The sequence below is a fragment of the Acomys minous genome (genome assembly GCF_964271855.1).
Source record: "Acomys minous genome assembly, chromosome: 1".
Taxonomy (NCBI): Eukaryota; Metazoa; Chordata; class Mammalia; order Rodentia; family Muridae; genus Acomys; species Acomys minous.
Genome location: NC_140483.1, coordinates 159612877 through 159627735, shown reverse-complemented (window position 1 = coordinate 159627735; position 14859 = coordinate 159612877). Strand labels below are relative to the sequence as shown.

Below are 14859 nucleotides of genomic sequence, written 5' to 3'. Positions count from 1 at the left end.
GACCATGAGAAAAATGGCTGTAAGACATTTAGTTTGTGCTCTTTTGATATTATATCCAAGCAGATAAGATAATATTCTTGACAGCTTAGAAAGCATTTATTAGATATTTTGTAGAATTCTCTCAGTCGGGAGTCTTTTGTGGTTTTCCTCATGATTTAGTTGGTGTTTTTTTTTAAGTTGTACTGTCTTTATTGTTGTAAAATTGCATAGTACATTGATTGTGCACACATTTAAATAGAGCAGGCCAGGCCCATTGAAACTACCCTCGTGCATGGGGCATTTCTGCCTGGTTTACTATGAGTAGAGATCAGGGACCAAAGTGCTGCCAGGGCTTAAAAAAGAACCATAATTTGATTAAGCAGAAGTCAGAGAGCTGAGGGATTTAAGCACATCTGAGAATATTGAAAGAAATAGAGAGTTTAATTGGGCTCAAACAAGGCACAGGAAGAGGGAAGAGGGGGACTCATTGACATAAGGGTACAGGAATTAAAAGCAGCTTGTGGAAGGAGGAAAAGAAGAAAGGAAGAAACAGGCTCATGTCTTGTGCCCAAAATTGAGATGAATGACACTCTCCAGGACTGAGCTCAGAGACAGCACATTGGGTATCCCAGATGCATGGTCTGGGCATTACCATGGCTACAGAAAGCCACATACTAGAAAAATAACTTAAAAGCTATACAATTATCATTATAAATGTTTTTTCTTTTAAAACTAGCTAGTGATGATTTTAAAAGATTCACAGTTATTCTGAAGAGAGCTGTTGCACAGTACAGGAAAGTCGGCTCCGATCCCCGTGTGTAAACAATTCCTTCTTCTTGGTGACTTCAGGACACAAAGATACAGCATTTGCTGTAGGTGAAGCATTTGAGTACAAGGTACATTGAAGCTGTCAAGCTCTCCTGGGAGAATGAGAGACCCATGGACAGCTCACTTATTTTCCCACTGTGGCATCTTTGCAGTTGATTCAGGTTTTGATTCAGACTGCAAGTGACGGTGGTCTTGTCCTGGAAGTCCTGTTCTCATTCCACGATGACAAACTTGGGTAGGTTTCTGGGGACGTCAACATCCTAGCTTCAGAGGATAGCCAGGGGGAAGGACAGAAATTGGGGTCAGCCATGCTCCGGAAGCCTTGGGGGCAGTTCAATAGTTTTATATATGAACTAGGCATCCCTGGAACACAGGATGATTGTACAACTATGGGGACCAGTGATCTGCTGCAAGACATTCTGGCATTTGGCAAGGCAAAGATCCTTCATGATGACCATGATGATCAGCATCTGTTTGTCAACTAGTGCCAGGGGCCCATGCTTCAGCTCTTCTGCCGGGATATCTTCTGAGTGCATGTCAGTTATCTCTTTAGTTTTCAAGGCTCCTTCCAGGAACATGGCATAGTTATATCCCTGTGCCATCACCAGGAAAGACCTTTTTGTATAGAGTGATAGGGCCAGATCATAGAGCTTTTCATTCAGAGACAATACTTTGTTGATAGCTCAGGTAAAGATACAAGGGCACGGATGATCTCCCGCCCCTTGTTCTGTTGAGAAATATGGTGTTCAGACATCATCAAACCAAACATCACCAGAGAGGTAAACTGGCTGGTCTAATCTTTGGTGCTGGCCACCCCAATCTCTGGCCCTGTGTTCATATGGCCACCACAGTAAATCTCCTGGGAGATAGAGCTGGCCACAATGTTGGTGATACCCACAGTCAGTGCCCTCAGTCCTTAGAGTGTCAAAGGGCCAGGAGCATGTCTGCAGTCTCACCTGAAAAAGCAAACATCATCCCTGAACACAGTTGTGTTCCTGTCCAGAAAATCACTGGAGAGTTCAACCATCACAGGGAGTTTTGTCAATTCTTCTAAAATTTGGCATGTAGCCACAGCTGCCCAATCATGATGAACCTTCACTATTGTCAAATCTCCTTCAGATGGTCCCTCAAGCTACTCAGGAGCACCGTGTTGGTCTTAAAATTCACTCAACCTCTCATGGCTTTAAAAATTGATTCAGGCTTCTCAAAGATCTCCATCTGCATAAATGCACTGAAGTTACCTTTCATCATTTGCTGCAGTTCCATATGCATGCATCCATATGCATGCAAGGTCCATATGGGTCGGATGGAGTCATCACTAGCTGAGTGCTGGACTTGGTGAATGGAGAGTTTTCCATCAGCCACTGCTGTGATGTCATCAGCTTCTAAAAAGATGAAATGGTTGGTATGTTCTATGATGGTACTTGCATCAGAAGCAAAAGTAATTCCGTAGCTTTATCTGTGCACAGTATGCATGCAGGTGGATCTGTCTAGTTTCTTTATCCTAGATGTACAGATTTTCTTCACATTCTCAGTATTACATGTACAATATAAGATGGAGATCTGCCCTGTGGACAGTGTGTATCTGCTTCCTACCCCAATGGGCAGTGGGCTGCCTCTCCTTGTAGTGGATGTTCTTGAAAACCAGCACAAAGGCACCTTCCAACTGCTGAATGACTATTTAAACCAATGTTGAAAATGTAATCTCTTCAGTCTCCCTGTTGTTGAATACATATTTAATCAGCTTCGCGATGGTCTCCCTGTTAGTTTCTAATTCAACCTAGAAACTGTCACTTTCCAGAAATTTTCTTAAATTTTTGTAATATCTGATGATACCATTATGGATAACAACAAACACATTGGCTTTGTCTGAACTCTGTGTATGACTGTTGGCGCTATTGGGAACCCTATGGGTTGCCCAGTATATGTGGGCAATGCCGAACTGTGTCTCAAACACCACCTTCAAGGCCATGCTATCTTGCTTGTAAAGTTCTTCATCCAAAGCATTTGCTCTGCTGTTTTTCTTCATAAGATGGATGTGTCTTTCTTTAACTTTGTGGTTATTCCTATTAATGGCCACACCTGCCAAATCATAGTCCCTGCACTCCACCCACTGCAGAGGCCTGATGAGGGTTTCAAAGAACTTCCTTGTCTTCGGTACTCTATAATTCATATGCACAAAGATTCTGCACATGGGTGCTGCTGTTCGCTCCTGATGCTCAGAGGACTTGCTATACCTCATGCTCCCTGGCTTAGGCCTGGCGTTAAGTTTTTATGGGAGGACAAAGAACATTAGAGTGCAGTTTTCACTATAGCAGACCAATGTAAGGAGCTTTTTATTTATTTTTTATTAATTTATACTTGTTACATCTCAATGGTTATCCCATCCCTTGTATCCTCCCATTCTTCCTTCCCTCCCATTTTCCCCTTATTCCCCTCCCCTATGACTGTTCCTGATGGGGATTACCTCCCCCTGTATATGCTCATAGGGTATCAAGTCTCTTATTGGTAACCTGCTGTCCTTCCTCTGAGTGCCACCAGGTCTCCCCTTCCAAGGGACACAGTCAAATATGAGGCACCAGAGTTCGTGTGAAAGTCAGTCCCCACTCTCCACTCAACTATGGAGAATGTTCTGTCCATTGGTTAGATCTGGGTAGGGGTTTATTAATATGACACAAGCTTTTAAAATTGTATTTTTATTTAATTTACATATATTTGTGTGTAAGGGTGATTGTCTGTGTGGGCAGACAAAATGTGCAACGAGTATGTAGGAATTCACTGAGGCCAGAAGAGGCCATTTGTAAGCCACCTAATGAGGGTGCTAGATGATGCTCTATTGGCTGTTGAGACGCATCTTCAGTGTAGCCCTGTGACTTTTAGTATCTACTTTCATCAGCTGCCTTTCAGGGTCTTCCTTGTTGGTATCATTTACCATACATTTTAATTTATTCCTTAGAAGCACTTTACTGTGCAAAGTTCACATGTAAGGAATAAGTGTTTATCATGGTGTAGTATTCTAGAAATCACATGCAAATCTTTATGAGCAATATGTTTAATTTCATCATTAATTTATTTACTCAATTATTAGGTTTTATTACTACTGTCTCAAGAATTTTTGTTTTACATTTTGGTTTATAGTTACTCAAATATGATAATTTTTAATAACAAAAATCTTTAGCTTTAACCATTGGGATGGTTAAACGCTGACTCCGGGTATCTTTTTGTTATTTTTCAACATTTAGTGTTTAATTCCTGGCATATTGAATATGTCTTTATGTTTTGCTAACACACAGACAATGATTAGTTATTGGTAGGTGACACCCACAAGTTTTGTGCCATTCTAGAAAACAGTGTTATCAAGAATCTGAGTTTTTACAGTAGACTTTATGTCAGACAGTTTGCATTTTCATGTCATGAAAATTCCTAATATCTAAAGATGTGTTTTATTAATTTGAAGTTGACATCATAGATAAATTTTTTTAATTGAAGAAGTGAGGAAAAATCCTAAACTACCCTGTAACTTTAAATCTTGACTAATCGTCATGTTTTGACAATATTTATCTATATCTAGGGAATTTTGCAGTAACTGAAGTAATAGTTTTTCTAATTTTCTTAATCTTACTAGTGATTCTATATACATAATTTTTACCATCACATTAAACATTATAATAGAAACCTACTATTTATAAATAAACTAATAACTCATTTTTGTAGGATTGGTGCCATACAGTTTATACTTTATCTGTGTTTAAACTGTTTTCTTAGAATGGATCTTCAGATGTGGTCAAAGTTTGTGTGTGTTTGTGTGTGTGTGTGTGTGTGTGTGTGTGTGTGTGTGTGTTTCTTCCTATGCACATGCAAGTGTGTGTTAGGGAGCATATGAAGGTCAGAAGACAAGTTGGAGTAACTGGCTCATTCCTTCTACCATGTGGCTACTGGAATTAAGTTAAGATCCTTAGGCTTGGCAGTAAGCTTCTATAGCTACTAAGCCTTTTAACCTGCAGAGTTTGGATATTTTAAAGGAATGTCATTGTATATTTCCTTGCGAGATGCTATCAGTTGAATAATTTCTAACAATATAGTATTCATACTGGAATTAACTTACCAGTTGTCAGTCTGGTAATTAGGAGGGTGGAAAAGAGAGATGCAGATAATTCATATTTGAAGTATTTAAATGACTGTAAGCTCCTGAATTTTTACAACTGTTACAGATTTTTCATCAAATAAAGATATAAACATTTAGGGGTGCAGAAGAAGCACTTTGGAGATATATATTCCATAGCATTGAATATCTGTACACATATATGTATATATGCAGACACTCAAAGATAGAAGATTTTAGTAAAAATTAAGTAGAGTACAAACTATAATTCAAAGATAGAGCAAGCACCAAATTTCAATGTCATGTACCTAAAACGAGAGGAAAAGGAAAAAAATAAATAGTAAATAAATAAACTGTAAGGTAAGATAAAAAAGTTAAAACCAAGGTAGCATAAGTTTAAACAAAGATATCTTTGAAAAGTTGACAAGCATTACAAATTCTATCATTGTTAAGAAGAAAACACATCTTTATGAGAATGTTGACTGCTGTTTGTACTGCAACTTAGCAAACATATTATGATAATTCCATATTTTAAAAATGATTTTAATTAAAACATAATTATGTCATTATTTCTTTTTTCTGCCTCCTATCTCTTCTGTACACTTCACTTACTCCCTTTCTAATCTATGACCTCTTTTTCTCTAATTTTTATTGGTACAAAGACACACACACACACACACACACACTCACAGAAGGAGGGGGAATGCCACAGGACCCATGGTTAGATGACAAACTAGAGACACAAGTGAGTTCTGATGCAGAGAGAGAATCAGTGTTCTCCAAGCTTGACTCTCCTAGGTGGCCCGCCATTCATATCATTATTCTCAGCAAAATTCTTAAAAGCTAAGAATGCTAGATTTGTTCGATAATGATTTCTGAGGCTCTTGTAGATGAGGTTTCCTTAAATTCCTTCTTGGTGCATTTGTTCTTGGTGTATCAGTAAGCTATTGATTTTTATGTTTTAATATTTTCCTAGTAGCTTGCTGAATGTGAATTTATGGGAAAGAAAAAAGGTGATATTAAGGAATAATTGCAAATAATAGAACAAGAAGGCTTAAATAGGATCAGAAACTAGAGAAGGGAATGGTTGGGGAGGGTGGGTAGACATAACTAACACCAAATGCCTTTCATAAAGCCACCTGGAAACCCATTACAGTAAAAGCTTTCTAAATAAATACACATATTCTTTTAGTTAGGGATTATATTGCTACAATGAAATACCATGACTTAAAGCAAGTTGGAGAGAAAAGGGTCTATTTGGCTTAGAGTTTTACATTGTAGCCTATCATAGAATGAAGTCAGGACAGGAATTCCAATGGTGTAAGAACCTGGGGCCAGGAACTGATGCAGAAGTCATAGGAGGGTTCTGCTTACTGGCTTGCTCAGCCCAATTTCTTGTCAAACTCAGGATTATCAGGTCAGAGGTGGCACCATCCACAGTGGACTTTCACATCAATCACTCATTAGAAATGTCATTCAGGCTTCCTCATGTCCTAACGGATCATATGGAAACATTTTCTTAATTGAGGTTTCCTTCTCTCAGATGACTTTGGCTTATGCCAAGGTTGACATGAGTCTACCCAGCACACATACATAGATTTTTTTAAAAATTAAATGATGGTTCCCTGCAAAAGTGCAAAAAAATACCTTCCACAAATTCCGTAAGTGTAGGGTATCAAATAAAAAGCACAGTGCTATGCAAGGGTACTATAACCCTTTCTCATACTGCAGAATGCTAATATTGCTTTTTTTTTTCACTTTATAATCTCGAGTATCTATTTATTTATTTTTTCTCCTTTATTAATTTATTCTTGTTACATCTCAATAGTTATCCCATCCCTTGTATCCTCCCATTCTTCCCTCCCTCCCATTTTCCCCTTAATCCCCTCCCCTATGACTGTTTCTGCTTTTTGTTGTCCTCTAGAATATGATGGTAAGACCCTACTGTCACAAGACTTGTAGAAATCAACCTCGTTCTGACCTAGAAGCTTTATTCTAATGTCTAGTTGCAGGGTGCTAGAAGGCACTGTGTGTACTGTAGGAGAACATCAATCAGTTGTCTTACACAGCTGTGAACCCTATGCAATACTGTAACAACAGGTTTGGCAACAAATGCCCCCTTTTGCAAGACAGATGTGAGGGGCTGTGTAACCACTTAATGATTGGACTTAAAGCCTGCTCCACAAAGTAGAACCTGTTCCTGGGCCCCCAATAAGTTTCTATATTTATATTCATTGATTAGTGCATCTCTTAACCCTTGTCAGTGAAGTTTCTGTTTGTAAACTTTAATATGGGAACTTTCAACAGAGAATAAAAGACTACAATAAGACCTTCCATATATGAAACATTTATGTTACACCTTCCCCTCAAGACTCAACAACTATCAAGGGAGAAGATGAAGAAAGAAAGAACCACAGATTGTGGATGTGTACAGATAATAAGTATTTGAAACCTGTGCAAAAATTAACTTACAGCAGCTATGGTTGGATGAACAAAACCTGAATAGGATCAAACCAGGTAAAACCCCAAGATGAATTTGAGGTTCCTGGAGGAACTCCCTCCTAGCTGATCAGCTATTGTCAATAATAGCTTTGGAGGTAGGGAAGGTCAGTTTTCTTTAGCAAATGAGCATAGAGGGATTTCCAAAGCTTTAGTAGATGATCATATACCCATGTACATACAGGCAGTTCTAAGTGCAACCAGTTGTTAAAAAGAAGAGAACATTTAATATTTTTTAAAAGAATATATATTGTCAGGATGAGAAAGGTGGAGATTGGAGGAGAGAGTGTATAGAGGTGGATTAGGTCAAAACAAGATTTGTGTATGTATAAAAGTATCATACCATACAAATATATATATAAAAGAAATTCATCCTTTAGGTCACATATGTCAGAAATTTTATTATAGCAACAAGAACAATAATGAACACAGTAGGATAAACACCTACACTTTCCTTTGTACTGCATAAATGCATGATGTCATTGTGGGTTAGGTGTATCAAACACATTTTAAACTTGAGAAGAACTTTCAGTGTCTTGAGACTATCAAATTCCTTCTCTAAAATTGTTTCTGTTTCTCCTTTTCAAGGCATTAACCTCAAAACATAAACTGTGAGAATTAGTTGTGTAGAAGCCAAACATCACTTTCTCTTTCTATAAAACATACTTTGCCAATTGTCAGGGCACTCTGATCTCAAAGGTCTTTAGTCAACTCCCTGCCATATTTATGCATCTCTTTCCTGAAAGCCTTTCAACTATTTAAGTAACCATCAGCAGGTAAAGAGTCATTGTGTTTATTATTTAACTGCTGCTGCTGTTCTCATCTATGCATAATCTCATCTTCCTATGTGATGCCCAGTTTATGTTAGAGCTAGGTTTATTGCATGCATAATAATTAGAATGATTGAACATTTGACCTGTTTCTTCCATTATACCTAGTATCAATGTCTGTTTATTTCTAACACCTGTTTAATAAAAGTAAACATTTAGAAATTAGACGTGTCTATAGGAGATGTGGTGAGAAAGGGAGTTGGACTTGTAATTTCACTAAGGATTGTGTGACATTCCTCAGGAAGAAAGTGGGTGGATCTGGTCTCCCTGAGCAAAGAAGAGGAAGACTCACCTACAAAGTGAGTTGTGCTGAGCTCAAGACTTTCTTCTGGTCAAGGTGGATTGTGACCTTAGCAGGAGGGTTTCCCAACAGTTTATGTTACCATTAAGAAAGAAGTCCTTTTCTGGGAAAGGGAAATAACAAGGCTCAAAATGTCTTCTACCTTCTTGAAAAGCCTTCTGAGACTTTGCCACAAAGAAGCCAGTGTGATGTACATCCACACATTAAATGAAAAGTGTTTATTGCAATACCAAATATATTTGTAGAAGAGATCTCCAATCTTTCTCATAAGGTATGCTTTTTAACTTTTTTAGCTTAACTGGATTAAAATACACCTGTGCCAATACTGAGACATACCTCTAAGTGTATCCATAAGGATATTCTCATAAGGAATCGAGCAAGAAAGACTTCTCCAAATGTGGGCAACTCCAAACTACGATTTTAAAGGGCAATTCAGCACCAGCAGCCACTTCTCTCTGCTTCCTAGGATATTTAGTTGTGAATAAGTGACCTCTTCCTGCTTCAACCACAGACACAAGCTTCTCTGGCTATGCCATGCATGGACCATCATGAGAGCCTCTATAACCTTAAGCTCTGAGCCAAGAAAATCCCTTGTTATTTTAAGTTACGTTCTTGTCCAGTATTTTTCCCCATTAGAAAGGTAAACTGTTACTCTGTTGTCAGTGGAAAGTAAGAACTCTCTCAGCATTTTTAATGTCACATTTTCAGTAAACTATCCGTCATATTATTGTGTCCTGTAATTTCCATATCAAAGTGTTTCAAGTAATCTAAGTTTTTGACACGGTCTTACCAATGATTGGCACTTTCAAGACAGAAGTAAGCTGCCATCTCGGATGAATATGTATTCACTAATAAAAAGGCATGATGTGTGCTTATAGTGTTTTGAAGTAGTTCATCTATTTTACCTTCAATGCCAGCGAGAGACTAATACTCATAACTCTCATTTGGCACAGAGAGGAACTGAAGTAGAGATAACTAAATGAGTTAATTAATATCAAATAATTCAATCAAAGTCTTCAAATCAAGACCTAGATCACACACATTTTAGATTGTTGCTCATCTTATACTATTTTAATTTTTCATTATTCTGGTATTTCTACTTCTGCCAATTAAAAAAAAACACACTGGTAACTTTTCCTTTATTTGGTGAATACATTAATAAGTAATGACGAACAAACTGAAATTTCATTAGAGGACTTCAAACACTGAACAAATTTGTGGAAATAAGAAATCATTTATTTGTAGGGTTTAATATATTTAGGTATTCTTTTGCTTAAAATGATTTTTTTTGAGTCCTTCTAATCTCGGAAGTCATGTTATAACTAGAAACTTCAATGCCACATACCTATGTTCTACATTTTATTCTTAAACAAGAATACGTGTTTACAATTCATTCATAGCACCATATGATTTTCTGCTTCTGTGCCTCCATTTTTCCGTTAGCTCTAATTGTATGCTTCATAAATGGAAGGATGTAAAAGTCTGGCCAAAATTCTTAACCATAATTCTACCTTTCTTCACTCATATCTTTTTCAATTTATGTTCACTTATCAGTCTGGATGGATTATCCTCATATTACTTAAGTGATAGTGGCAACTATAGCACTAGAAACTCAAATATATAGTGAGTCAAATATTATATAAATAAGCATCATGGTCATATGAGGTAAAAATACCAGTGTCCCCAAGAAGATGATCTGATTACTGATGCCTGTGCTTCTGGGTGTAGTTTTTATGTCTTCTTACTCATGCTTGGAAAGATGTCTTACTTATTTACAGGCTAATGAAGGGTCATAGTGGCTCATCATGTTATAAGCTCAAGTGAGACTAGCTAATACAACATCTTTTCCTTTTCTCTATCTGGCAATGGGTGATATGGCTACAAATTATACAAAGCTACTGGGAAGTGTGTGTTCAGGAAGCAGCAGTGTTTGGGCAAAGTGGGAGAACTATCTTTTTGGATATGTTTCCAATAGTATGTGACTATAGGAAACAAAAGATGATATGTCATGTTTGATAAGACAGACATAACTAAAAAATAAACTGTTTTATTTTCCTTTTTGAATCTCAGTCCATTAAAAGATCTTTCACAAATAGAGTTGAATGATCATTCTCTTAATGCCTATCTTTCATGGTTCTGTAGTTCACTATACTTGGGTAATACTCAAAAGTTATTCTTAAGTAGATTTTATTTGAATTTTACAGATTTTTAACTTCCTTTCTTTCCCTTTAGGTAGTGTTTAATTTACTTCCTTTCTTTTTAAATTTTTTTTCTTAAAGTTAATCTAGATAGCAGTACCTGATACAATCTCCCATGAAGATGTCAAACTTAATTTTATAACCATCATTACACTGTATCATTGCAGTCTTCTTTGAAAGCCTCTGACAAAGCCCCATTCTTTTCTTAAGACAGAGTCAAGAATAGCTCTGTGTCATTTAAGTTTTACTGTGAACACTTCGCAGAACCAATTATTTGTGGTGGCATGGAATTAGTTCCAGAAACTATACTCCAATGTGACATTCATAATTACTGTTTATTGCATCCATTGTTCACTAACACCCTGAATCCACCGTCCCTTCCCATTTGTTCATTTACTTTGATACATGAATCATGACTAAATGGAATAATACAAAACTGGTTAGAATTTTAGCTTTGTCACTTACAGCACGTGTGACCATCAAGATATCAATTAACCTTTGTGAGACTCAGTTTTCTCATTTGCAAAATGAAAAGGGGGATTTATACCTGCATAAGATGGCATTTTAAATTTTATGTAAAACAACATAACTAAAAAGCCCAAGTACATTTCTGAAAAATTTAAAGATATTTAAAAATGCTTTTGTTTTCTTGTTCTTGGGTGAAAAAGTCCAAAATAGTAAAGTCATAGTTTTAATTTATAAGTTCCTTAGGGTGCTACAAAATTGTATGCAACAATGAATGAGACTGAGACAGTTCAATATATTACTAAGAAATGAGTTTTACCACACCTTTTTATAGAAGACTTTTAACCTTAATATAAATGAGTTTTATGGTAAAAGTTAGAGTAACTTCTTATCTTCAATTTCATATAGAAGACTTTCCTACGAATTATCATAGCATATAGTTAAATATGTAGGTTCATATTTGTCTTTAGGTTATAATTTATACAGGAACATTGAATTGTCAATAAATAAAAAGTCCTTACTCATGTAAGTTAGAGGGACAGGTAATTCTTAGAGAAATATTTATGTGTTCTGAGTGTTAGACAATTAGTAAAATTTTGGCAGATAAAATTATGAAATTGTCTTTGAAATTTTCTTTATGTTAATTTAAGCTCTAATTATAGTGGAATTATTTAGGCTTTCCTTCAAGTAGGTATAAATTACTTTAATTTAGGTATAATTTATGCATGTTTCAAAAATATTCCATATTTCCAGCTGTATTAGTTTGAATGAGGGTGGCTCTCATAGCCTCAAATGTCTGAAATACTTGGTTCCCCATTAATGGAACTGTTGAGAAAGGATTAGAATGGATGGTCCCATTGGAAGAGGTGTGTCTGTTGAGGTTGGCTATGAGATTTTAGGTGGACTCTTGACATTCCCAGTATCCTTTCTGTTTCTTTCTTGTGATTTAAGAGGTTAGCTTACAGATGTTCATGCCATGAGCTCTCAACTATTTAAAAGAGCATGCCTTATTGAATATAATTAAACATAAGTTGCCTTGGTCATTGTGTTTTGTCACAAATATTTAAAAGTAGCAAGTACACTTATTTAGCCAAGAATTTTTGCATGGAATGGATACAAATTTAAGAAGTGTGCCCTTCATCTTTTTTATTACACCTTACAAAATTAGGTTTCAAAATTTATACATATGGAACTAACACATTTGAATTCATTTTTGCTAGTTATTTCCACCCAAGAAATAGTTACCCTTATTTTGTTCTACAGCCAATTTTTTAATAATCACTATTTCTAATGTCTGCTCACAGGACTGTGAATTTGTTTTTGTTTCTGTTTTTGATTTTTGAGAAAGGGTTTCTCTGTGTAAGGTTGGTTGTCCTGGAACTCACTCTGTAAACCACGCTGGCATTGGATTTGTTACTTATTGTCTTTTCTGTGCCAGATACTCTCTTAGAAATAAAAGGATAAGTATTTCTAACATGAAAAAGAACATATGCATATGTGTATACACAGAACCACAAAATATGAAAAAAGGAGAATAAACAAATGAAGCATGAGTAAAGAACAAAGACAAAGATAAGTATAATGGTTTGAATGAATATGGCTCCCATATGTCCAAAGGAAATGTCACTATTAGAAAGTGTGGCTTTTTTGGAGGAGGTGTGTCACTAAGAGGTGGGCTTTGAGGGCTCAGAGGCTCAGATAGGGCCAGAATCACTTTTATGTCTTCTGCCTGCTGCCTATTGCCCATTGCCTGCAGATCAAGATTTATAACTTTTAGTTCCTTCTCCAGCACAAGGTCCGTCTTCATGCTTCCATGTTTTCTGCCTTGATGATAATGGACTAAACCTCAGAAACTGTAAGCCTGCCACAATTAAATGTATTCCTTCATAAGAGTTTCTGTGGTCATGATGTTTCTTCACAGTAATTGGAATCTTACTTAGGACGATACATATTTATGTGGATGATCATAAATAATCTGTACTTTATGTATTTCTCATTTTTTCTATCTATCTATCTATCTATCTATCTATCTATCTATTTCTATCTCTCTCTTTCTGTCTCTGTGGAGGTGTGTTTGGATGTGGGTGTATATGCTATGAAACTCACATGAAGTTCAGAAGACAAGTCCTGGTTATTGAACTCAATTCATACAGTTTGGCTATTAGTATCTTAACATGCTGATCCATCTCACTGGCTCAAGTCCATAGTTTTAAATAAAAGAAATGATTTCTTTGAGGAGGTACTATTTCATTACCTTTGTTACACCTAAAGAGGTGACACAAAGCAGTTACTCAGTTACTATTATCCATGGAAGTGAAATATAAGCAAACAGAACAGAGCATGAAAAATTTTGAATTATGACTATACTTGGTATGTTACTAAACAGAAAAAAAATACTATAGTCTAGAGAAAAGTTGAACTAGCATGAAAATATTGGAAGAGAAATAATGCTATACAAAAAACATGGTCATAATGGTAGATAGATAAAATAGTGCTTTACAATGGCTGGGAAGACCCTAGTTTCACAGTGAGCAAAATATGAGATCATGCGAATTGAACGCTGACATGCTAACACCTGACTTACACTTTTTTTTTTGTTTTTTTGTTTTGTTTTGTTTTTTGAGACAGAGTTTCTCTGTGTAGCCGTGGCTGTCCTGGACTCGCTTTGTAGACCAGGCTGGCCTCGAACTCACAGCGATCCGCCTGCCTCTGCCTCCCGAGTGCTGGGATTAAAGGCGTGCGCCACCACGCCCGGCCTGACTTACACTTTAAAGGAATCATTCTGTGTGAAGTTAGAACTGTATGGAGTGAAGAAAATTACAATAATAAATTAATAATATAGTCTAGTGTCATAATCCAGGCAAGATAAGGGTGATGCTGACCAACATGATACATAGATTTGGGGTATATTACAAATGTATACCAGTGAGATTTGTGATCTATACATAAATAGAAAGAGATAATAGAGAAGAGACAAAAACACTAGAGACAGAGACAGGCAGAGAGATGAGAGAGATTGAGAGACAGACAGACACAGAGACACAGAGATGAGAGATGTTGAGAGACAGAGAAACAGAGACAGAGCTACATAAATAAAGAACAATAGTGAGAAAGAGCAATTCATCCAATATAGGAATCATAAAACTTACCTGAAAAAATTTTAGGTGTAGTAGATTTGGGAACGAAGGTCACTTTTGTTTTTAACTTCTCATTTTGAAAGGTCAGTTCTATATCTCCATATTTATATTGAGTATCAAGATGGATGGGTTGTTACAATGTTAGAAGAAAAGTTTAAAATAAAAATATAGATGTGAGAAAGTAATATCCCACTCTCCACTCTACTGTGGAGAATTTTCTGTCCATTGGCTAGATCTGGGTAGGGGTTTAAGATTTACCGCCTGTATTGTCCTTGGCTGGTGCCTTAGTTTGAGCGGGACCCCTGTGCCCAAATCTGCCTATCATAATGTTCTATTTGTAGGTTTCTAGGACCCCTCTGGATCCTTCTACTTTGCCACTCTCCCATGCTTTTCTCATCTAGAGTCCCTCTAGAATGTCCTCCCCTCTGTCTCAGTTTCCTGGTAAGTGAAGGCTTTCGTGGGACATGCCCCTTGGGCTAATATGCAGATATAAGTGAGTATCTACCATTTGAGTCTTTCT

The 14859-nt window shown here is 36.6% G+C and overlaps 1 pseudogene across 1 annotated transcript; it reads right to left on the bottom strand.

Moving 5' to 3' along the window:
- Nucleotides 1-1160: 1160 nt before the first annotated feature.
- Nucleotides 1161-3001, bottom strand: LOC311597085 (glutamine--fructose-6-phosphate aminotransferase [isomerizing] 2-like; annotated as a pseudogene). Its single transcript has one exon. The product of its transcript is annotated as a glutamine--fructose-6-phosphate aminotransferase [isomerizing] 2-like (transcript).
- Nucleotides 3002-14859: the final 11858 nt, after the last annotated feature.